The following is a 23,313-nucleotide window of genomic DNA, read 5'->3' as shown; positions in this document are numbered from 1 at the left end:
CCCCCGACGAACTACCATTGATTTAAGCACAATACCACACCAAAATATGGTGTTATAGTGCGAAGAGGGCCTAAGAGGGGTCCCATAGGTCTACCTGCACAAAAAGCTAGAAAAAGAATATTCAAAAGATAAAGCAGAGAGGGAACTCAAGGCAATGAAAGTGCAGAAGAAGGCTGAAAGTGATGCCGAGAGAAAGGCGATCCACGTCCTACTGTAGTGCCCTCCGAACCAAGCTTGCAACGCTTACAAAGCTAGCTTACTAAGGCTCTTTTTGGTATCAATTCTCATTCTCTATTATGACTACTTAAAAGAAATAAGTACACGAATTCATTATTGGTCGAGAATGAAAAATGATTTGGTGACATTTGTTGAGAATAAATTATGGAATGAAAAATAAATTTGGTATGTCAAAATGAAAAATTGTTAGAAAATAATAATGAAAATTAATACAAAAAAAAAATCATATTAATCAAAATATTAACAATTAACTAATTACCAAAAAATGCATCAAACAAAATATTAACTTAACAATGTTCATATAAACTATGAGTTTTGTAAGAAAACAATCATACTTACTACAATATCAATGTAATGTCTACTAAAATTAAAACTACACCAAACACTTATAAGGAAAATAAGTATCCATGCATTCATCATCTATCCTAATAAGCTTCCATGATTTGTTTTGCAATTTCTTTTCAATATGCTTCCCATTATTCAATCGAACTTCACTTGACAATAACATATCAGAGAATAATTCCAGCACTTGATGAAATTTACCATTAGACCTGTAAATGGATAGCCAAAATCTGCCACCAAATTCTCATTCGTATTCGTTTAAGTGTATCCATATCCAGAATTTTTCTTACCGGAAAATATCCACATCCGTCCGCTAAGACACCGGATTTGGATTCGGATAATTGCTTATCGAATTGGATAATATTCGGATAAATTTTTTATCCGGATAAAGTAAAATATTCAACATTTTTTTCTCTGAAAATGGATGACAATCGGATTCGAATACTCGTAATCGTTAGCTGGATAATCGGAAATCGAAAATTATCCGGTTAAAGTAAAGGATTAAACATTTTTCTCTGAAAATGGGCTAATAATTGGATTCGAAAACCGGTAATCGGTAATTGAAAAATAGAAATCAGAAATAAAAAATATAAAAAAATGACAATCATCAATCAATAATCGGAGAGTTTATCGGATTGGATTATTAGCGGATATCCGATATAAAGTTTCAGATCTGAATTCAGATGCCTTCTCCAATTTCTATCAGATTCGGATAGTGCTTTGCTAATCGGATTTGGATATTTGTGTGTATCCGAACCGAATCCAATCCGTTTACAGGTCTCCTTACTATTCATGGCAAGCCCAGAAATCATAACACTCCATGAGAACACATCCCGTTTGATCTACTTATGAAAAGTTTCAAAAGAGCCTTATTAATATCTCCACTCTTTGCATACATATCAATCAATGAATTCTTCACAGTAAGGTTCATCTCGACTTGATTAATTTCACAATATGCATGTACCCGATTGCCCTGATTAAGTGCACCCAAATGTCCACACGCAGAAGCAACCCAAGCAATTTTCACTTCGTCTGACATCACATTTTCTATTAGCATATCTCTAAACAACTGAACTGCTTCCTTAAACAGACCCAACTGCGTATAACCTGCAATCATAGATGTCCAACAGACCACATTTCTATTAGTCATTTTATCGAACACCTTCGAGCATCTGTATACAACCACATTTGGCATACATATCAATCAGCGATGAACCCACAAAAACATCTGAACAAACTCATTAACTATAACAAACCCATGAACTTTCCAACCTAAATCGAGGTTTCCAATACCCCAATCATTTCACCAAACAATTCCAGTGCTTCCCCACAAAATTCCCCCTGTAAATACCCTGAAATCATACTGTTCCAAGACACCAAGTCTCGGACCCAATCAGGAATCAAATCAAATACCATGTGTGCATTTTCAATCACACCACAGGTTGCATACATTGAAATAAGAGAATTTTGCACGAAGACATCAAACTCAAACCCCAATTTAAGACTCGACCCATGAATTTCTAGACCCTTCTCGAGGAATCGGCTTCAGCTGCAAGCTTTTAGGAGGAAAGGGAAAGTATACTTATCAGGTAAAACATCATTTTTTCGCATGAAATTGTAAAGAGTAATCGATTCCCAAGGCAAAGAACTACTAGCGTAAGCTCTGAACATGAAATTCCAGGCGAAAATATTGGGATTTGAGATTTGAGAAAAAAGGATGCGCGCAGAGGTGAGATCAGCAGATAAGAAAGAGAGAAGGAGCTTACTTGATACAAAAGGGTCTGTGAAGCGGCCGTTGATGACAACCTGGGAGAGGATTTGATTTAATTGATGGGTGCTTTGCAACTTTTCTAAGAAAGATAAAGAAAAAGAATGGTAACAAGAATGCGAGTGACCCATGGAAGGGTTAAAACTGTTGGAGACAGGGAAGGATGGTTTGAGAAGCCGCCGTTAGAATTGAATAGAATTTTTGCAGGAATTGAGAGCTTGCGTTAGGATTTGAGAGGTGATTTTTTAAACACTGTGTTTTTACTGTTATACCCTGTCTTAACTTTAAAATTTCAAGTATATCCCCGCTAATGAATTTTCACCCATAATCCACAATGGACTTTTAGTCCATTATGGATTTTGAAGGTTTTTCTATTATTTTAAATAAAAATGAAAATGATAATAGATGCCCAACAATTTAAAACAATAAAAAAATCTCATAATAGAGAATGATAATTGATACCAAAAAGAGCCTAAGGTGAAGGAATTTGTAGTTGATTGCACGAGCTAGTGATCCATTTCATGTCAACTCTAATTAGTTATCAAAAGGCCTACTTTCCAAAGGGAACGTCGTTTCCCGGGAACCTTGCGGTTCTCCCAAGTTGCTTCTCTACATTTAGTACTCCCAAGGGCGGTGGCTGGGGCAGGTTAAAGTATGCTCACCGATCCCCCCCCCGATGCGGCTTGTCGTTGAGTCTTTGACCGGTTCGTAGAACCTTGCCGACCGCAAGGAGAGAATAGATCACTAACGCGCAACAGAGACGGAATATTATGTTGCTTGTTTGGTCTACGATCAGCCTAGTGCACCAACCACGTGGTACGACGGGCACTAAAAGACCTAGCAAATGATGGCCCACCCCACCCAAGAGCGCTTATGTCATCAATGATTGGTGTATGAAGGTTTTATCCTCATTACCGACCGATGGTACCTTTGATCAAATTGCTCCTTTATGTAATTTAGAGCGTTGCCTTGATGTATACAGCTCCATAGATCAAGCTTGACTGGGTCTAACAGATTGGCTCTTTCTATGTTCCCTGCATGTCCCTCCCATTCAGCCCTTATTGGTTTAGTATGGGGTGGATGCCCTTAGCTAGCGGGTAATCCAGTTCCATATGGGCAACTATGATCATGAGGGAGGCTGCCACTTCAGCTTCACAAGCGTGATTGGTTAGTGGGGAAAAACCGGGCCGAGACTCAAAAGAATTAGGAAAGTCTTTGTTCCTGAACGAAGGAAGTGGAAAGACACGAAGGTAGAGGGATATACTCATTTATTTTTCTAATCGCCGAAATTGTACGACATGGTATCTTGATACATCCAGGCGTACCTCTATTGAAATACAATGGTTTCATGTTCCTTCATTGATTGGTTATTCCTCTCCGTTCATATCTCCTTCTCCAATTTTGGTCTCGATTGGTTCACAAGATTGAATGGCCAAGTGTGAAACCTAGCCCTAACCTAACCTTGACCTTGACCCGGTAACCTGGTTGTTTTTAGGTCCGAAGACCCGGAGTAAAGGAAGAAGCCTACTATGGGCCATATCAGTAGAAGACATGGTGTTTGACTCTAAACCCATGGATGTTGATGATGGAGTTCCATACTTGGATGTCTGTGCAGATTTGGAAAGGAAGCTGCACCTATCTGAAGATGAGATTAGTTGAAGGACTTGGAGTATTATCTGACTTGGTTTGAAGGTATTTCTACACACTAGATATGTCACTTGATGTGTGTGCAAAAGCCCATAAGGTTTAGAGCCCATTTGATCCTCCAATTCCCTATTTTGGCCTTACTGTTTGCCTTGGTCGACTCCTTGGTCGAGTGGACCACTCGACCAAAGGAGTGTGAAATTCAACAAAATGCAATTTTAGGGTTTTTCACGTATATTTAAACCCTACTTTGTGTTTCTTTGTTACGGCTGCCTCCTAAATACTTTTTGAACGTGAGAAGACCTCTCCGAAACTCTCTCTAGTGATTTCGAAGATTTCTCTGTAGATCTGAAGCCTCTCATCTCTGTTCTGACAATTCAAGGTTAGTAATCGCTTCGACATTACGAATTTCTTTTCTTCAATCTTGTTCTTGATTGAGAGCAGGAAGAAGATGCTGCAATCTTGCAACCATCTATTCCATTATCTCATTCTATTCTTTGAGATCTATGATCATCGTCATGATCTTAACCCTAGCCGAATAAATTTCTTGAAACCCTGACCCTTGTTTGATTTCTGGAAAACTTTGGTAACCTCCCATGCGAGGGAAACCTCATGGGCAATATTTATGTTAATCTAAACTTGATCTTTCAATGATTTTCTTATTATGTTCTTGATTGCAATCATTCCCTTTCATTCCGTGATCATAACCTTTTTATGAGAGCCATAAAGGTTGAAACCCTAATTTCTTGGGTAAAATCAAGAACCCATATTTTTACCATGACTTAATGATTTTATCTCCCCAGATGATTCTAATACATTCTAGGAAGTTCCCCTTCGAATTTCGGATCAATCCGACTTCAAACGTAGAAGATATGGCCAATGCAGTCCGTACAATTCTGTCTTGACTTGCTTGGTCGACTGGGCTAGTCTACCAAGCACTCGACCAAAGGAGTCAGTAGCTTCGTTTTTCGCTTGATTTGATTCGTTTGCTCTCTGATCTTTTAGGCATCTTTCCTAATGTTGTATTTATGCTTGTTAGGAGTTTATTTGCTAAGTTTGGAGTTGCTCTCTTTGATCTTTGGATTATATTCGGCGATAATCAAGGTAAGGACAGTTATTTCATAATAACATAGATCGCATACTCTTTGGTTTCTACTTTATGAAACTAGGAGTTTGTTTACTGTTCTTATATTTTATACTTCTGATGTACTACTGTAAGTACAGTAGCACTTCACTTATGTTTTCTTTTTCATTATTTAAGCTTATATGAATTGTTTATTACTATATTGTTTAACGATTAGCTTATGCTTTTACATTCTCTTTTATATGATGAATTGTTGGTTGTGTATGTCATGACTGATCCGAGAATGTGTTTGATTAGGTATGGTTTGGGATTGGGAAGTGCCCTTTTGACGCTTTTGTCCTTGGACATCGGAGGGAATAGTATGGGATGTTCTCCGAAGATGCCCATCGACGCTTTCCCAAATCATTGGTTGTCATACCCAGGGTTGTCTAGCAGTGTTTGGCTAGGATGTCCCCGTTATCAGACCCGAATCTGAAGGGTATTGAGACAGAACGACCCGTGGTAGCAATGTGATTCACGGGCGGTCAAGACTGGTAACCAACCCGTGAGAGGACGGGAATCATATTGTGGGGGCCATTTATTGGAGGGTTGCATATGGCTAGACTTGGGCTCATGGGCGCTCAAGACCGGTAACCAACCCATGAGAGGACATGAGAGCTTCCCGTTTACCATATGTGGATAACCAATAGGGTTGATGAGTCCGTAGTCAGGGACTATTAGGACTCTAGTGCGAAGGATACCGGAAAGGATCGTCAGGGACGAGGAATGGACGTATCTTGAACTGAGTAGATGACTTGCATTGGGCTAGGCTTAACCTTGACATGCGCCAGTACTTAGACCAATGGTAATGTGAGAGAGCGGTGACTTAACCCCCAGCCATGGAATGTCCCAAGGGATGCAGGACCCACTACCCACCGGCATTGTGTGATTGACCTACCCAAAGAAGTATGGTGTTATGACTTAAAGCATGTCTGCCAATAGAGACCAGCATACATAGAGTTTAGATGCATACATACATTATCTGTTTCATACTGCATTGCATCATTCTCTACTTCCACAAAAATTTCTGCAAAGGATCCTAGTAAGCCTTGCCGAGTTCTTCTACAAAGAGAAACAGGTCAACCCAACAATCTTTTCATGCCAATATTCCAATAGAAGCCCTCACAATTGAATCCACATCAAACAGGAGGTTAGTTTTGTGTTGATATCAAAATTTGCCTTCCATCACTACAGGCAAAAGAATAATAATAAAAATAAATTAAAATAAAAACTACTAAAGATAAGGAATCCATAATGAAAAGAATCCAGTTCAGTCCATGGATGTAGATTGAGTTCTTTCTTAAGTGAACTACATTAAATCTCGCTCCCTCTCCCTCTTATGGTTTTCAGTCTGTTTCCATGGTAATCAACATAAATCAATTACATAGAAGCATGAATGTTTGAGGAATAAAGGCTGTATTACCAAAATAAACGTAAGGAATTATTAAATGTGGAAAGGATCAAGGAAGATATTTAAGATAATTTTACTTGATGAGGAGGTAGGCAAAGAAAATTCTATAACCATCAATAAGCTCATCCATTTTTTTTTTTTAATGGTTCATATTTTACATGGAACCAAAATACAAGGCAACATTATTCAACAATGTTATTGATAAATTTAAGGAGAACTTGTAACTGGATTTCTTATGATATTGTTAATTATGTTACTAAAGTGTAAATCTAGACAACAAAAGCAAACATTAGGAATACACGTTGACTGTACATTCCAATACAAAATTTGTGACTTCGAAAGTACTTGCTGTGAAAAAGAGATGAGATATAATTTCATTGACCTTGAAAATATGAAAAACAACAGAAGGAAAAATTCAAAGTTTTGGATAAGTCGTTTAAACATCAGTTTTAACATGTAGAAAAATTAGAACATTCATCAGATTAAAGGAAAACAAAACTTTAATATATAGGTGGAAAACAAACAAGTTGATGCTTTGTGGTTAGAAAAATTATAACTGAAATTCCTTTAGTATACTTTTTATTTTATTTTATTTTAATTTCCTTTTGGATAAACAAGGACTCATTTAAGTTAGAAGCACATGAATTACAAAGTGTATCAAGATGAAGCAAGTTGACTAACCTAGGAGAAGAGTTCGGCTGTGCTATCATACACAGTGCAGACAATGCCTTTTGAGTGCTAGAATTGTCACATCCCCCCAGCCGGTACCCTAACTGGCATACCCGCGAGTTTGATCCAGAACCCCGAAGATCAAGTATCGAGGAAATCATCCTCCCACATCTACAATAACATAATCATAAACAGGAAATAATCAAGGTTTATATTATAAACAAAAGATCCAAATCAGGAAATGAATAATCAATATAATCAGAGTGCGGAAATGATACCAGATGTAATCACATCAAAAGAAGTAGAGTGAGGCGGAAACTCACTCCACATATACAGCGGAAATGTAGTACGTAAGTCTAAAAAGAATTACAATGATTCTAAAGAAAAGTAAGGAAAGAAAATCAAACAAAACTACGACTTTTCTATCCTATAGATGACATCTTCGAAGTAGTGGACTTCATCAATCCAACAGAGATGTTCCATCTCTACATTACGTCTAATCGTAGTACGCAATGTGATCGCTCGAGGGATCATCAGTGTAATCTTCACTGTTGCCAATAGCTTGCGTGTAGTACACTTCATCGGTTTGCGCTTCATCGTACTGTCCTTCATAGTAGTCAGTACCTGTAGAATAATCTAACAAAAAGATTGTACAAAAAGGAGTGAGTTCGATTGAACTCAGTAAGGCAAGTTAACTCATAACAACATAAATAACATGCTGTAAATCATAACAAGATGCAATGCGGTATAAAAACGAGATAATGTATGTATGCATCTAAACTTTATGTATGCTTTGGTCTCTATTGGCAGACATGCTTTAAGTCATAACACCGTACTTCTTTGGGTAGGTCTCATCTCACAACGCCGGTTGGTAATGGGTCCGACAACCCTCGGGACATTCCATGGCTGAGGGTTAAGTCACCGCTCTCTCACATCACCATTGGTCTAAGTACTGTCGCATGTCAGAGTTAAGCCTAGCCCAATGCAAGTCATCTACTCAGTCACATCAACTCAGTTCCAGATATGTCCATTCCTCGTCCTTGACGATCCTTTCCGGTATCCTTTGCACTAGAGTCCTAATAGTCCCTGACTACGGACTCATCAACCTTATTGGTTATCCACATATGGTAAACGGGAAGCTCTCATGTCCTCTCACGGGTTGGTTACTGGTCTTGAGCGCCCATGAGCCCAAGTCTATCCATATGCAACCCTCCAATAAATGGCCCCCACAATGTGATTCCTGTCCTCTCACGGGTTGGCTACCGGTCTTGAGTGCTCGTGAATCCCCATTGCTGCGATGGGTCGTTCGGTCTCAATTCTCTTCCGAATCGGGTCTAATATGTTGGGGACATTCTAGCCAAACACTGCTAGACAGTCCTAGGTATGACACCAAATGATTCGGGAAAGCGTCAATGGGCAACCCCGGAAACATCCCATACTATTTCCGGTAATGTCCAAGGACAGAAGTGTGAAAAGGACACCCCTCAATCCCAAACCATACCTAATCAAACACATTATCAGATCAGTCATGTCATACAAAATCAACAATTCATCATATAAAAGAGAATATAAAGTCATGATCTAATCATTAAACAATATAGTAATAAGCAATTCATATAAGCTTGAATAATGAAAAAGAAAACATAAGTGAAGTGCTACTGTACTTACAGTAGTACATCAGAAGTATAAAATACAAGAATAGTAAATAAACTCAAAGTTTCTTAAAGTAGAAATCATAGAGTATACGATCTATGTTATTATGAAATAACAGTCCTTACCTTGATTATCGCCGAAGATAATCCAAAGATCAAAGAGAGCAACTCCAAACTTAGCAAATAAACCCCTAACAATCATAAATACAACATTAGGAAAGATACCTAAAGGATCAAAGAGCAAACGAATCAAACTGAGCGAAAAATGAAGCTACTGCCTTCATTGGTCTAGTGCTTGGTTTATCGACCCGACCAGTCGACCAACCGATCGACCAGCGAATCGATGCGGAATTGCAAAAACTAGATTGGTCATAACTTCTTCGTTTGAGTCGGATTGATCCAAAATTTGAAGGGAAACTTCCTAGAATGTATTAGAACTATATGGGAAGGTAAAATCATCAAATCAAGGTCAAGAGATGGGTTCTTGATTTGAACCAAGAAACTAGGGTTTCAATCTTATGGCTCTCATGAAAAGGCTAGGTTACAGGATGAAAGGAAATGATTGTTAACAAGAAAATAACAAGAAAATCAACGGAAAAGTTTAGATTAACATAAATATAACTCATGTGGTTACCCTCACATGGGAGGTTACCAAAGGTTTCCAAAAAATCAAACAAGGGTTTCAAGAAAAGTTCCGGGTTAGGGTTAAGATCAAGATGATGATCATAGATCTCAAGGAATAGAATGAGATCATGGAATAGATGGTTGCAAGAATGTAGCATCTTCTTCCTTATCTCAATCAAGAACAAGATAGAAGAAAGAATAATTTAGAATTCAGAAGAGATACTAGCCTTGAATTGACAGATTGAAGATGAGAGGCTTCATATCTATAGAGAAATCTTCTAAATCACCGGAAAGAGTTTTGGAAAGGTCTTCCCACGTTCACAAAGTGTTTAGGAGGCAGCCGTAACTAAGAAATTCGAAGTAGGGTTAAATAGAGAGTGAAAAACCATAAAATTGGATTTTCTCGGATTTAACACACAGTTGGTCAACTGGCCCAGTCGACCAATGAGTCGATCAATCAGGTCAACAAGGCCAAAATAGGAAAATGGAGGCCCAACTCAAGTCCAAACCTCATGGGCTTGTCTTCGAACCAAGTCAAATAATACTCCAAGTCCTTCAACTAATCTCATCTTCAAATAGGTGCAGCTTTCTCTGTAAAACCCAGACCTAACCTTGACCCGGAAACCTTGTTATTTGTAGGTCCAAAGGGACCCAGGCGCTTTGGGCAGGGCTTTGGGCATCCCAGGGATTGGAGGACTTGGGCTTGGTGTCTGGCTTTGAATCCATGAGAGTTGATGATGAAGTTCTATTTATGGAAACTGAATCTTGATGAAGATCGGATTAGTTGATGGACTTGGAGTGCTCTCTATCTTGGTTTGAAGGCATTTCTACCTATTAGGTAAGTCACTTGACATGTGTGCAAAACCCCTTTAGGATTGGATTTGATCTGGGTCTTCAATTCCCTGTTTTGGAATTCCCATGTCGGCCATTGATTGGTCGAGCCGGACTGGCACGTCGACCAATCCACTCGACCAATGAGTGTTGTCTTTGGCAATTAGGTCTTGCTTGCTCTATTTAAGTCCAATCTCGAGTCTACTTAGTATTTGCTGCCTCCAAACTCTTTGGAACGAACCAAAGACCTCTGCAAGTCATCTCCCTTGCATTCTTGGTGATTTTCTTGACGGATCTTCGTCGAAACTCTTCCTTTTCATCAAAAGGTATGTCTACACTCTCTTCTTCTCCTCCATCTCTTATTTTCTTTCCTTTTTGAGTTGAGACAGTAGAGGAGATGTTGCATTCTCTGTTGTAAACATCTCTGGACTTGTCTCTCATGATCATCCTAAGGATTAATGGCTAGAACAATGATCTTAACCATGATCATTGCAAGCTTTTGAAGGAATCATGATCAAACCATGATCTAATCTTTGTCTAACTTCTGATTTGAATTCTGATCTCCTTGGATCTTCTATATTGATCATGTTAGTAGTCAATTGCTGTGTTTTCTTTTCATGATCCATGATCTATCAATCTCTAGTTGTTCTCTTCTACCATACTATGTGTTCTTCATGAATCATGATAGTTACATATATGGTAGGTTTTGTTTCCTTATTTAGATTTATGCTTTTAAGCCTATTTCCTTGAAGATCTAAGTATGCTTTTCATGATACCTTTACCTGAAGCAATGATCCATCCTCCTATTGTTCTTGTCTTTGATTTCTATCTTGAACTCTTCAAGATCCATGGTTGATCTAATTATGGTAACTTTTTGTTTCCTAATTTGGATCTTGATGTCTTGTTTGGATTAGTGTTTTGAGGTCCCCTATATGTTAGAATACTACTGATGTAGTTTACCCCTTGATTAGTACCCTTTTGAACCACCAAATTCGGATTTCATATCTTAAAACTCGTTTTTGGTTTTTTTAGGGTTATCGTCTGCATTGGTCGATTTGGACCACTCGACCAATGAGTACAAAGAACTCCCAATTGGTATGTGTTGGATGTTTTGGTATCTTTCCTGTTAGGGATCTTTCCTAATATGTTGTATGCACTTGTTTAGGACCTTCTTCTCCAGGTTGCCAAGATCTTACTTGATTTCTTAGGATTCCTTTGCGAGTTATAAAAGGTAAGGATGGTTATTTCCTTAATTACATAGATAGCATGAATCTAGTTTCTATATTTGAATATCATTGAGTTGTTTCCTAAATTAGATTCTTACAATGATATACTACTGTTGCATAACTTTGATTACAGTAGCATTACTTATTCATATTGAATTGACTCATGTATGATTTACTTACCAATTATAAACAAAGTGATTGTAATTATTGATTTCTTTCCATATATGAAGTTACCATATATGTGATGATATGAATTGATGCATGTGTATGCTTAAGTATGGTTTGGAAAGGAGAGGTGTCCTTTTGACACTTCTGTCCTTGGACTACTACGGGAATATTATGGGATGTTTCCGGAGATGCCCTCTGGACACCTTCCTAAACTGTTGGATGACATATCTAGGATTGTCTAGTAGTGTTTGGTTAGGATGTCCTGTTATGTCAGACCCTAATCGGAGGGGTATTGAGACTGAACGACCCGTGGTAGCAATGGGGATTCATGGGCGCTCAAGACTGGTAACCAACCTGTAAGAGGACAGGAATCACATTGTGGGGGCCATTTATTGGTAGGGTTGCATATGGTTAGACTTGGGCTCACGGGCGCTTAAGATCGGTAACCAACCCGTGAGAGGACGTGAGAGCTTCCCGTTTACCATATGTGGATGATCAATAGGGTTGATGAGTCTGTAGTCAGGGACTATGAGGACTCTAGTGTGAAGGATACCGGAAAGGATCGTAGCGGGGGACGAGGAATGGACGTATCTGGATCTGACTTGATGTAACTAAGTAGAAGACTTGCATTTGGCTAGGCTTAACCCTTACATGTGCCGGTACTTAGACCAATGGTGATGTGAGAGAGTGGTGACTTAACCCCCAGCCATGGAATGTCCCGAGGGATGCCGGACCTATTACCAACTGATGATGAGTGATTGAGACCTTCCTAAAGAAGTACGGTGCTATGACTTAAAGCATGTCTGCCAATAGAGACCAGCATATGTAGAGTTAGATTCATACATTCATTGTTTGTTTCATACCATATTGCATTTATGTTTGTTCCGAAATCCTGCGCCATTTATGTTATTATGGATTTAATCGCCCCCCGGTTTTTTTTCAACCCCTTCCCTTTAGTTTCCTTGTACAATGTTTGTTAGACTATTTTGCAGGTACTGAGTATTATGACGGTCCCTATGAAGAAGCGCAAGGCGAAGAGGCATATCTCCAGGAAGGTGATTGCGGTTACCACAATTACACTGAAGATCCTGCGAGTGGTTATGCTCCGTACGATGCTTAGTCCGACCATTGAGTGGAAGCGCCCTTGTGCCATTTATGAGATTTATACTTATAGGGATGTTGTCTATAAAGTGGAGAACAATTTAGTTACCCATTGTACTTGCTACTGGGATTAGATTTTGTCTAGTTTATTCTCTTTTAGAGCTACTTTTCCGCTGGTTGTAGAGTGGGATTTTTGCCTCACTTTACTTATCTGTTTTGACACTCTGATTATATCTAGTACTCTGATTTATTTATGATTCATTCTTTCCTTATTGGATCTATGGTTTATCTTCCGCACTTTTATTATGAATGTTCATGATTATGTTATTGTTTATGTGGGCGGTTGATTACTCGATACCTGATCTTCGGGCTGTGGATCACACTCTCGGGTATGCCAGATAGGGTACCGGCTGGGAGGATGTGACATTCTCTCCAAATCTACACAGACTTCCAAGTATGGAACTCCATCATCAACATCCATGGGTTCAGAGTCAAACACCATGTCTTCTACTGAGATGGCCCATAGTTGGCTTCTTCCTTTACTCCGGGTCTTCGGACCTAAAAACAACCGGGTTTCCGGGTCAAGGTCAGGGTTAGGTTAGGGCTGGGTTTCACAAGAATTTTCCATCACATTGGTGCCCCCGAAGAATTTATGTAAAACGACTGATCAAAATATGGGAGCAGGTATTTGATGTTCGAGATAAGGGGGACTAAGCAATTGGCTAGGGATATGAGGTTGGAGACTCAAGATGTAGGAGATGATCTTCAAACTAGGATCTACGAACCGTAATCTCACACCAATCTCTCAAATCTGGATCGATTTGGTTTTTAGATCACACTTCCTGTAAAATAAGCAATCTGTTAGAAATGGAGCCGATCAGCTAGATCGGCGTTTCGACTCTGACGGTATAGTCAATAGTTGACAAGAATTAGGATTTTCAGAGCTCTCTAAGAGCTTTTGAAGAGCTCTAATGGAAAAAGTGGGAGAAGTGTGAATGTTCTTGTAAATTTTGAATATCTTACCTTTTGCACATGCCTCATCCTTATTTATAGCTTTCCCACGTGGCTCTTTATAGCTGATAACCATCGGATGATCTGTCAAGATTGGATAGACACGATTTTATTCTTATTCTGTTTTCGGGTGGACCCGTTGTATAGCTTTACGACTCCGATGAGTCTAACTGAACTGGCACAAACCGGTATTGGGGTATTTTATTCATAACACGAGCCACCAAGCCTGCTGATCAGGTTGAAATTCAATTGAAACTCTGATTAGGAGATTTCAGCTTTCCTTCTGATCAGTCGAATCATTCTTTGTTTGATCTTCTCTGAGTTATTTCTTGGCATAATGTAGGTTGTGAGAATTTTTCAGTGTTTGAGCTCATCTCCAGTCATGAGGGTTTATTTGAACGTTGAGTTCATCCTTCAGTTGAGAGAGTTCATCAAGAATTCTGAGATCAATCTATAGCTTCGTAGAGCTCATCAGAATTTTGAGCTCATCTATCTGTCAACCTATGGAGCTAGCTCATCAGAAATTTCCGAGCTCAATCCTTCGATCAAATGAGTTCATTAGAGATTCTGAGATCAGTCATTTAATCTTGGGAGTTCATCGGGTATTGTTCAATTCAACTCAGCTGGAGAGATCAATAAACTGTCACTGGATTCAATCAGAGGCATTCCTTTCGTTTTCAACTTTTGAAATTAGCTTCCTTCTTTTAAATGCTTGCTCCGCGATGCACAGTTTCAAATTCACCTTCCACATGGCAAAGCCTTGACTCATCAACATTTGAACTTCCAACACCGCTGAATTTATTTTTGTAGCCGTAATTTTGATTTCCCATAATCCATGTTGCCAATTTACGATCTGACCTCCATTAAGAAAAAGAGGCTTTTGATCCTCTTGGAAATATAATCAGTCACCGTAATCATCAACTTATTGTGCTCAGCCCCCAAACCATTTCAAATACCGCTAAAAATCCTCATTTGTCGGCTTTTTTAATCCCCTCATAAAATGCGACTCTTCAATTTTCATAGACGCTATCTTCCCTTTACCGCATGATTTCCAAAATGTGATTTATTATCCATCGCACGATTCTCATGCTTCTTTCATCTTTCTTATACCTACCTATCCACATGTTCAGTTGCATTGTTCCCCCCCCCCCCATTAAACTGTTAATTTTAGACGTCGATTACGAGTAGTTACAACCGTTGATTCAAAACATCATATATCTTCCCTCCAAATTTCAAGAGTTTCCAATAACGTCACTTCACACTCTATATTTACTTGCTCTTCATCACCTCTCATTCTCCGCTTTCTTCCTCAAACTGTCTTACCTTCTTCAGTTATCTTCAACTTTCCCTTGTCCTTCAGAAAATCAGTTGTGGTTTCTGAACCTTTTCTGAACTCTTATTTTCTTCTTTCTTCCTCTTCTTCTTGCATGGATCCTTCCACTAATCCTTTAGTTCCTAGTTCTTCTATTTAAGAAGAAATTCCTTCAAACTTGGGTCATGATCAAACCCGAAGTATTATCCCTTCTGACGAAACTTCATTAGATTGGAAACTTGCTCCATATGCCGATGATGAAGTTATTGTTCCATAAACATTGCTAGTCGTGAAAAAGAATGCAAAATATCTTGGACCGGAATGGTATCCTTCTTCTGTTAAGAAATCCCATCTGTCTTCCTATTTGCAGGATTATTACTTCCCTCCTGAAGTTGGAGCTTGGGTTCCAAGACCTTCTAATCGTCCTTATAACACCGACCCTGGTGTTATCGCCATTTATCTTTTCCATCTAGAATCTAGATTCAGAGTTCCTCTGATTCCCATAGTCTAGTCTCTTCTTGATTACTATCAAATCTATCCTTCCCAACTCACTCCTAACAGTTGGAGACTTGTTTACTGTTTCTTTGCTTTTGTTCGAAAGTTGGGGCGTACCCCCTCCATTCTCTTTAGGATCTTTTACACTCTAAAAGTCGGTTGTGAACGTGGTTATATCCACTTCTCTAGAAGAACTTGTATCATCAGTGAATTATGTGACTGCTCCATTTTTACGTATTCTTCCATTCCTCGTGATAACAAAAAGTGGAGGGAAAAATACTTTTTCTTTGCCATTCCAACTCCCAACTATCGTTCCGATGGAGTTTACACACCTAGGACGGTTTCTCCCTTAAAAATCAACGTCCTACACTCAATGAATATGATCAACATACATGGAACTTAATTCCTGGCAGAGAACCGGTTGATGCAAATGACCTCAGGACTAATGCAAGTTTGGCCAGTCATGACCTTCTACTAGGTACATTCTTCTCTTCTCTTTTTTAAATGCATGTATATCTTGCCTCTTTCTTTTTCTGATTCAATTTCTCCTTTAGGAACTGGAGTTTGGAGAGCTCCCAAAAATTTTGAACTTAAGAAGGCCGTCCACGAAGAAAGAGAGGCCGAGCATCGATCCAAAAAAGATAAATGAAAGAGAAAAGCTTTCCTAGAGGATTTACCAGATGATCACGGCACTGGTGAGAAAATCCGGAAAAATTGTTGAGAAGAAAGACCAAGTTGATCAGGAAACTGTTGATCATGGAGATAATGATGTTGAAGATTCTGATGTGAACATTGTTAACGTTGTAGTTGGTGAAGGTCATTCAATTAAGTCAAAAACTTCAAGGAGGGGACTACGCTCCATGGGTCCCTCTTCAGGTCAAGAGCTGACTTCTACCAAAAAAGGCAAGAGCAAAAAGGTTCCTACACCCTCGTCTTCCCAAGAACATGTCGATCTTAAGGGAGAGGATGCAGAAAAAGTAGTTGAACCTGCTCAGCCTATGGATCATGAAGTCTTGGTTCCTCCTGTGTTTGTTCCTCCCTCTGATGACAACACATCCCCTGCTGTAAGAACAACTGATCCTGATGTTGAAGGTGAGGAATTTTCAGAATATTTCCTTAGTCAAGTGGACAAAATGGCTGAAGAAATTATCACTCATGCTACAGGTGATATTATTGTTCAAGTAGCTGATCAACTGTTTGATAAGCATGACCCTGTTCCTCATCCTGAAAATATTCCTGAGGAGAATGCCCCTGAGAAATGTTCTTCAAGAGAACATTGCCTCCACTAACAATGTCCCCGTTGCTGCCCCTTTTATTTTGGATGTCAATCCCACTGCTCCCTGTTCCAAATGTTGTTGTCCCAGATATTGATGTTATCCCAGTTGTTGCTCCACCAGTTCAAGATATGCAAGTTGATCCCCCTACCAGCCCTAAAAATCAAGAAAATGTAGCTGAAGTTGTTGATCTTCAAGTAGCTTCTAATGATGCTGCCTTGGATCTCCATCACCATGAAGTTGATGAAATTACCATACCTTACCATGCTGATCCAGGTCAATTGGAAGATACCTAGAGTGTTGCTAACTCTGGTGATCCCTTTGTTCCTCTTTGGAACTTGAAGGAGAATCATAGTACCATTTGGAATTGGTAAGCTGCCCGTGAATGGAGTACAAAAGGTAGAATCCCTCGAGATAAGAGAGAAACTGCTAGAATGAGCAACTTTGGCCTTTACACACATGCCTGGGGGTAAGAAATAAATTTCTCTTTTGAAAAGAATTATCTCTTTCATCTTTTGCTTTGTTGAATGCCTTAATTCTTATTGCAAATGCTTCGGTCTTGCCTTCAATGCTTTTTTCGGAAACTATAGAAAGAGAAAAGGTTCTGTCTTTGGAGAACCAGGATTTCATCAACAAGAATATTGAGTTGACTACTAAGGTACAGGATCTCAAAAGTAGCTTGAGACACTCATAAAGAAAATTGGAATGCTCAACTGGAAGAAAAAGAATTGATTGCTGAGATTGATGATTTACAAGATGATTTTGCCATGTGTTTTGATTTTTGTCGCGATTTGCAGGAAGAGAAGTCAGGTTTAAAAACTTCCATAATGAAGTATAAGGATGATCTGTTGCAAATGGAGATGTTGAAAAAGGATGCCTTGGAGAGAGCTAGGCTTGCAAAGTTTGAAACAAAAGAATTTCAAATGAAATTGGATAGAGCCATTGCTTGGTCTAGGAGTGTTAAGAAAGAGAGAGATGAATCATTGATGAAATTCCAAAGGTTTGAAAAAGAAAAACTCTCACTTGGAGAGAGGAATGAAGCGACTGCAACAGGTCATTGATTCTCTCACTCAAGACAAATCTGAATTGGGACTTGAGAGAGATAATTTGAAGTCAAGTTTAGATGGAATTTCTCAAGAAAAGGCAGTCATGGCACAAACTTTCGAGAAAGAAAAAGGCAGTTTGAGACTCAAAAGAAAAGGATGCATGATGATTATCAGCTTGCCTTTAATGTTGTTACTGCTGCTATAGACCAAGCGAAAGAGAATCCAACATTTCTGGAATTCTGCAAGAATGTGTTTAAAGTTTCCACCGACGAAATTTGGGGCGAAGTTCTCAAGGCTCACCCTGATTTCAACTTCAAAGTGGTTCCTTCCTGCTCTCTTCCCACCAAATTTTTTTTCGATGCTCATGATTTGAAATATCCAGTATCTGATAGCTCTTCAGAAGGGATTGATGATAAGGATTCTTCAGAGGAATCAGTCTCGAGCTCTGTTGAATCTGCTGGAATCAGTAGTTCTAACAATGATCTTCTTCACATGTGAAGGTAAGAAGACCTAAAAATCCCTTTTTCCAACTACTTCCATAGTATTTGAGTTGATTGATTGCAATAATGATGGTAGTTGTAGAAGTTGGGTTGAGATGAATACTTATTTATATTCCCTATCATGTTTTTTAACCCCTTTGAGTGATGAATCATGCTATTCTTTTCGTTTGAGACTGATTCATCCTCCTAGAGACACCCACAAGCGACACTCTAAGAACCAAATTGGGGCTTTTTGATTTGAGACTAGTTGGGATGTTTAGAAGGTGTTTTTGGGACAATACTACTATTCAATTGAAGTCCCCCCCGCCAAATCAATTGATTTTGAAACAAGCTTGAAATTTGAGTTTTTGGTCACAGCCTGGGAGGGGCAATCAACCGGTCTTGGTGAGCTTTGACTTGCCACTCCCTATCCAGATGTGCAATTTAGGTCCGATTGATGCTTAGTTTGATTCCCTACTTAAGCCTAACTTAGTTTATATGTTTCTAGGGTTTTTATAGCGTATTAGCACTCTTGATTTGTGGATTACTTGGACTTTTGGAGATCATTATTGTTATTAACAGGTGAGGAATACATTATCATATATCATGTATTTGATTCAAATTCTACTTCTTGTTATTAAAATGTCGTCTACCTTCTTATGAATTGTGTGTGAGACTTTGCACGGATTAAAGGCAACATGATGCTTATGCTTATGTTACTATTCAATTCTTATGAATTGGGTGTGAGACTTTGCACAAATAAAAGGTAATATGATGCTTGTGCTTATGTTACCATTCAATTCATTCAAATGACGATTATGAAAGTGATGTGTTTGGAAGTTTGGTGGTGAAGCACTACCTATATATATATATAAACCAACGGGGTTGTGGGTTCACCCATTTCTCCATTTCCCTTGGTGCCTATGCATTCACCTAGATTAATGATATACATGGTTGGTAGGTGTCTGGATTGCATTGACTAGTAAACCCTAATGAATGCTACTACCTATTAAGCATGTGTATTGAAGCCGAGTGACTCGTGATTGGCAATGGCTGGGTCCTGTTTTCATCCAGCGCGATATATGATTTTCGTGGGGAGGCACATGCCCATTGTTATCATGCAATTGGGAAGGTTGCATATACAAAATGTTGGGCTCATGGTACTTTTAGCATGATATGTGATTTCCATGAGGAAGCCACGAGGGTGTCTGCCTATGTATATGTGGACAACAATGGAGGTTACACAATGTTAGTCTAGCACGATTTGCCATTTTTGTGGGGAATAACATCCCTAGGTGAGAAGGATACGCAGACCAAAAGGGCACTAGGCAAAAGGGAAGGTATCCGGATCACATATAACATGAGACATAGATGATCTTGCATTGGACTAGATTTATCCCGAACACGCACTGGTACTCAGATCAAATAGTGTTGGTGAGAGAGTAGTGAACTAATCCCCAGCCACGATCTGACATGACTCAATCCCATTGCCACAGGTTCCCAATAAAGATAACCAATCTTTGAGGGGGAGTGACGAGACTACCCAAAGGAGGCTGGTGTTGTAACTTAATGCGTGTCTGCCATAGAGATGACATTTGTTAAAGTTTAGGAACATACTTACATATTCATTTATTATCTCATTATATATGTGACAGGTATATGACGTATGATTATATTGACCTCACTGAGTTTTGTGGAACTCACTACTCTATATACACTCTTCTTAGATTCTATTGCAGACTATGAGGACACCGTTTACCTAGAGAGTTAGCCGCTAGTCGAGTCCTATAAGGGACTGGAGGGAGAGGACACCGAGGTACACAAAGAGTCATGTCCTTGCTCGAATTACTCCTATGGAGTCCATCCTTTCTCAAGCCATGGGGATATCATATGAGAAAGTAGTTGCCTTGGTTATGATTAGTTATATTCTCTATTTATTTGTTAGGTAGGGCCAAGCATTAAGGAACCATTCACTTTGCAAGAGAGGGTCGGGGAAAATGCGTTCAAACTAGAACCGCCCGCCACCCCATAGTCCGGGATGACCATGCCCGCGTATACATATATCTTCAATGCCAAAATTTTCACTTCAACCACCCTAATACTTACAACTTTTGATAACAATACTTAGAATTCTGCTGTAAAAACTCTAACCTTCCTTTTACACTTTGATTATGATTTTGATTAACTATGATTATTAACTTAAGGGTGACTATAACAACTTTGATATTTTGCTCTTGGATTATGCTATATTGTGTTATGTAGTTATGGATTTGGCCATGCACCTAGATCCTGTAGTGTATCCCCCCCACGGGTATTTAGATATATCTGAATCCGACTAGGTGGGGCATGACAAAGATTGGGACTTGTGAGATGACTAGTAGTCTAATACTTTAAGAAAATTACTTGTTTTTTATATTAACATTGTAATTATTTATTGTAGTTGAATGATTTTGGAGATGCTATTGGTAACTTCGGTCACTCAGTGGCTATTTAGGTTCAAGAGAACACCCCTCCTAGTTAGTCACTTAGTCCAAATCTTAGATACTCAATTTTAGTTTTTTATACAATTAATTTTCAGCCTTATTAATTGGGTTGGTTATGTTTCTTGCATCTAAGTGGTGGCTACAATACAGGATAGACTCGGAGTACTTGATTAATATTGCAATTAAAGTACTCTCCCAGACATCTTTTGCCACTGGCTGTGAGTGTAATCGGAACACATTCGATTTGATACATTCTAAGAGGTGAAACCAATTGGGGGTGAAGCGGCTAGAGGATTTTGTATATGTTCAGTATAATATGAGGTTAAGAGAGGAGCACATTAAGCTAGGCTAGGATGGAGGTAATGGAGACAAGATTGAGTAGCTCACATCTTTGCCCATTGATGATGATGAGAAGCAGAACCCCCTATTTGAGTGGGTCAAAGAACCACTGTTGGATGAGGCGGGGAGGTCGCCCGGTCGAATTGAATGAGATATGGGAGCTAATGTGGATGAGTTCTTAGCCACAGATTGGAGAGTGCACTCTGAGCCTAGCCATCCCTTTGTGGTGTATCTAGTGTCAGTGAGGATAATATTGTGTGGTCCAATAATGATGATGATGTTACTCAGCCACCCGCTACTCAGGCACATGATGATGATGGCGATGATGATGATGATGATGATGATGATGATGGTGGACTTGGTAATGGGGAAGACAGTGGAAGTGATGAGGATAATGATGATGATGGACTTAGTGATCAGGATTCAGAGTCAGGGACAAGGAGGGCCACTAAGGTTCACGAGGGAGACTCAGTTCAGCCACGCTACCCAGGATGCCGATCATAGTGGACTAGCATCTCGAGGTCATACATCCACTTACAACCGGAAGGGGAAAGGGAAGCAACATAGACATATGAGAATGAGGATGACACCTCATCATACGGGTCTTACCGTCCCATGGATGTGAATAGCTTGGTAGGCTTCATGGGATCTATGAGTCAAAATGAGTCGAGAGGCTCCATGGTCAGATACTAGATACCAGCAACAGCAGATCCCACTCATACGAGAGTGGTAAGGAGAGTGTTGCATCTTCTTCTGGGGCTTGCGATCATGCTGGTCATGGGTTTCCTTAGGATTATGGGGGACAAACACTAGTGGGATAGACTAAGATGTATTATCCAATGCCTAAAGGAAGGATGGTATATGTGCACAGGGGTGCAACTAATGTGGATACTAAATCTGGGGCACAAACATTTGTGGAGCAAATCTTCGGCGTGGAACAACCACCAATAACCCACCATCAAGACTTTCTTATCCGAACTGTGTATTCCCTCAAACTAGATATCTTATGAATGTTAATGACCAGACCTATAGAGCTGCAATTGTCAATTACCTCAACAACCATAGGCGTCACATGTCATAGGACGCCTATGTCTGTTGGTCAGAAGAGAGGATGTTACACGCACAATATTACTCAAGTCACAAGATAGATTCACTAAGGCACTCCTCTTGGCACTGACTTAGGGAGTTGTACTTCCCTTTCATTTTTATTGTTAGTTACATTGTATTTGATGTTTTGAATTTATTTGATTTTTTGAATTGAACTTAGAAGTTATATATTTAATGTTATGTACTTAAGCAATTAAATTTATTGTGTACTTCTCGGTCAACTCTACATTGATGTTATGTACTTTGAATGACATATATACATTGACTTTTTAGAAAAATGCATGTGCCAATGTGTTCTTTATACTCTAATTAGCTTAAATATAGAGTCCCAATATTCCCTAAAACATGTCAAAACTTGCGCGAAAAAGTCCCAAGTTTCTTTGAAATTTTCCAGGTTTCCACCTAAGTTTCCCATTTTCACCTAGTCAAAACTTGAGTTTTCCTTGAATTTTTTTGTATGTTTTCATCCAAGTGATACTCTAGAAGTTGCTACCCTACTCAAGGATAAATAAGGGGTACTTGTTGATGATGGACGTTATCAACTACTGGTGGGAAATCTAATCTACCTATCTCATACATGACATGACATTGCTATTGAAATTAGTATCGTGAGTCAGTTAATGCATGATCTAAATTCCGATTATGTCTTCTAACTTTCAAATCCTTGGCTATCTAAAATTGGCTCCAGGCAAGGTGTTATCCTATCCCCACATGATCATTTCCACATTTAAACCTAAATTGATGCAGACCTGGGAAGTTCACATTATCGGAAGTCCACCTCATGATACTGTACTTTTGCTGGCGAGGAAATTTTGACTGAAATATCTTCATTTTTCAAACTTGAAACAAAACTAGCTAGATTTCATTTCGTTACAATGTTTTGGTCTAAACAGACCGAAATTTTGACCGAAATTGGTCATAACCTGATTATTCCTATAAAATCCTCTATCTCAATCGAAACATGTGATATT

At 39.1% G+C, this 23,313-nt stretch overlaps 1 pseudogene; it reads right to left on the bottom strand.

The window, feature by feature from the left end:
- Positions 1-610: 610 nt before the first annotated feature.
- LOC149028898 (pentatricopeptide repeat-containing protein At2g29760, chloroplastic-like) lies at positions 611-2,478 on the bottom strand (annotated as a pseudogene).
- Between the last annotated feature and the right edge of the window lie 20,835 nt (positions 2,479-23,313).

The sequence above is a fragment of the Hakea prostrata genome, chromosome 1 (assembly GCF_041222555.1).
Source record: "Hakea prostrata isolate BN-2017 chromosome 1, UWA_Hpros_2, whole genome shotgun sequence".
Taxonomy (NCBI): domain Eukaryota; kingdom Viridiplantae; phylum Streptophyta; class Magnoliopsida; order Proteales; family Proteaceae; genus Hakea; species Hakea prostrata.
The sequence above is the reverse complement of the archived record's forward strand: the minus strand, read 5'-3'. Positions and strand labels throughout refer to the sequence as shown.